Source organism: Acanthisitta chloris, unplaced genomic scaffold, assembly GCF_000695815.1.
Source record: "Acanthisitta chloris isolate BGI_N310 unplaced genomic scaffold, ASM69581v1 scaffold7365, whole genome shotgun sequence".
Lineage (NCBI taxonomy): Eukaryota > Metazoa > Chordata > Aves > Passeriformes > Acanthisittidae > Acanthisitta > Acanthisitta chloris.
Window position 1 is genome coordinate 5,831 of NW_008675281.1, and position 3,305 is coordinate 9,135.

The 3,305-nt window shown below is 35.0% G+C and overlaps 1 protein-coding gene across 1 annotated transcript in view; it reads right to left on the minus strand.

The window, feature by feature from the left end:
- LOC103803147 (sodium channel protein type 2 subunit alpha) overlaps window positions 1–3,305 on the minus strand; it is a gene marked incomplete at its 3' end in the record, with an annotated part of 49,998 nt that overhangs the window by 4,872 nt on the left and 41,821 nt on the right. The gene's annotated exons all lie outside the window — the stretch shown is intronic.

Genomic DNA, 3,305 nt, shown 5'->3' on the forward strand with positions numbered 1-3,305 from the left:
TACAAACTTCGGACAACATTTGACATCCGACAGGCCTTCAATGAAATTGATGTTAAGTTAAATTTAGAAGCTGGACCAAATGAGGTTCCTTTCAATGCAAATTACTCCATGACTCTATAAAAGCACAGAATGGTAGATGAAGTCCAGATCTTCCATGATTTTATTTTTTTTACCACGTACTTTAAATAACATGTTTAAAAAAAAACAGAGTGATTTCTTAATCCTACTAAAATTTTCCTTAGCAATACATAAGCAAAAGAATGTAGTGTTTTATCACTCAGCAGCTGGATAGAGAATATTCCCTGATTAATGGATTAATCTCTTGTGACTATTCCAACAGGGCTGTTGACAGGCTTGTACTCAGCACTGTCAACATGACTGTGGAAGCCCATAAGGAAGTGTTTGACCTATGCAAATGAATAGTTTAATAACGATGCTGAATTAGTTTAAATCGGAAATTCATGATTTCACTGATTTTAATGGCAAGTTTGACTGGAATAATAAATGGCAAAATTTTTTCCCAATTTGGGAATATTTTACAAATAAAGTAGTTATTATTTTTATACTTTTATATAAATTTATCTCAATTCTTCTATTTAAAAATTATAAGTAGATTTCTTAAATGTACTATCATCCATCAGGAGTAATTATTGAGATATAAAGGGATAGTTAATGAAGTGAAAATATTTGTCCTGAAGCTTTCAGTCTCATTACATCCGAGAGTTCTGTTCCTCTTCCTGCTACAGCTGCAGGTCCAGTCATGTTCTTTTTTCTTTAATTGCTGGATTTCTACAGCTGACCTACTTTCTCTGATTTTAGTCTGAGTCCTGAAGCTAGAGAGGACCAGTTTGTAATGTGAGTCATTTGAAGACACTCAAAACATACGGTTGAGCATCACTGATCCAGACACCTCCTAATTTCTACTGGTAGTAGGGGTGTGAGAAAAGAGGGCAAGGCCTGACAGCAAGCCAGAGGAGGGGAAGCATCAGAAAGACATTAAAAGCATTGTTTTCTGGTTGAAAAAAATGGTAGTAGGTGCCTTGCACCATATAGCAGTGAGTGACACTGTTTGGGACAGAGCATGGACTGATTAATTATATTCCCATAGGCTATTTTCATGAAGTACCAAGTGCAAATTAAAGTATATTTTCCCTAGCAATAACAGTGGTGGGAAGATGCAGGAAAAAAATAATGTTCTCCATTGGGGCAATTTTTTCTATTAATTCTTAGTTTGGGTGGGCACAAGTCCTGACCCTAAAGAACAGTACAGTGAATTAAAAATATTATATCTGTAGAATTGAATTCCCTGCTTGTATATGGGAAGTATGATGCTCACTGGAAGTAATTTTAAGTGCCTATGCAGGTATATGCACAATACTATATTGTTGTAGTTTCAGTTCATACATGTTAAACACCAATGAAATTACTATGTTATGAACAGACATCTTGAATTTCCATGTATCAGATCTTAAAATGTTCTCACACTAATTTCTTCATCAACTTGAGCTACTGTATTTTTAAAGACCCTAAACCTGAAATCAATTACTTTAAATAAGGCAAAATTGATTATATCCATAGAAACTTTATAATGGTTAATTGCCTAACTGATAAAAATATAGGTTGCATTTCTAGTCTGAAGTTATCTAAATTCATCCACTATTTTTTATTTTATCTTTTGCTAAAGTCATAAATCTCCTCCATATCTGGGTATTTTACAGAGAGATACAGTCAGCAGGTCAGGATCAAATCAGTACGTAAAGTTTACACCCACATGGAAGTCATGGGATTGACTATTACCCACACACCTTCATGACAAAGGGATTATTTTTCCTTTGACACAATAAACTGCCACTTTAGCAATTTGTTGCACATATAGAATTTGTATCATTTGGGGTTTTTTTTGTTGTTTGTTTTGCTAATCATTGTCGTAAAAAAACCCAGCTAACGTGGCTCTTAGTGAGATACTATAGAGGTTTTAGACAGGCCTTACATCTAATATAAACATCCCAAATTTTCAAATTTCCTTTAGCAAAGGACCAGAAATTTGTTGGAGCCAAGGAAATGGTATTTCCTATTTGAATTTATAACCTTTCATCAAAGCCCATTTCCTTTTTTGGCTGAAGTCTCTTCTTTTACTTTCCACACACAGAGCATCACATTTTCTTCAGAAGCTCATCAATTTGTAGTTGACTTACAAATTCGCTAATCCACTTATAACCTGGGGTGTCAAAGATCAGTGATCGCAGAAGGAAGCTCAGAAAAGGATCCCTTTTAATTACAGCAAGAGGGTTCCAGTTCAGGTGCATCTGCTGATTAGATCTATGGCAATATGTCCAAGAGAGACAGATGGACCCTGAAGGTGTAAGTCAGACATTTTCCTGTGGCTGGAGCTAGAAATATCTGCCATCTCCAGCTGTTTGCTACTACCCCTAAGAGAAACATTTCTAGAGCTATCAAGTCATAGCAGAATACATAAGGCTTTTGTTCATTTCAGTGCACTAAATACGTGACCTAAAGTAATCAGTTTGACTTTGCACTGGAATAGACTGAGCATGCCCAACTGGGCAGCTGAGGGTCTCATATATGGTGATAATGAACAGCTGGGGACAGTAACATTTTAAATATACCCACCTCTGACAGCAAAGGTCTGATATGTTTTCAGGCTGCTTAGTGCTCTATAGATTATCATCAACATGTTAAAATCAATATGGAAAGCAGTGAGTAACCAGAAATCATAAAACCAGTTCGATCTTTGATATTCTAGAAAAGTTTTCTTAAATAGAATGCAACAGTTCTAATATGAAAGAGGGAAGCTATTTTAACACTGCCAATTTACTTGTTAACATAGGAATTAATTAGAAAACTTTTAGTTGTAACAGATATTCCCCATTAATAAATACAAAATAGTAGGTTAAAAGATATTTGATAGAATGATACTCTGGACTTGTATGAAATACACACGTGCATATATACATGGGTATACGTGCACACACTTTTAAGAGGAAGCACTGTTTTTTAAAAAAGTGTTCTGACTATAGCAGGATGTATCTGTATGGGATAGATTCAGTTTTGTAGTAACACTGCATAGATACATGCAGTTAATAAATCCTTGGGCCCTCCACAAAAATATGACATAGGGTGAAAGGTCAAGGAGCCTAAATAAGTGGAACAATGTGTGCAATAACACATGAATTCATATAAGCAGATGAACCATTTTGCTTATATGTTAGTGATAAATATGAAGTATATAGGATGATAGTGTAGCATTTCTGTATGGATTTGTTGTTGATTATTCTGCATGCACT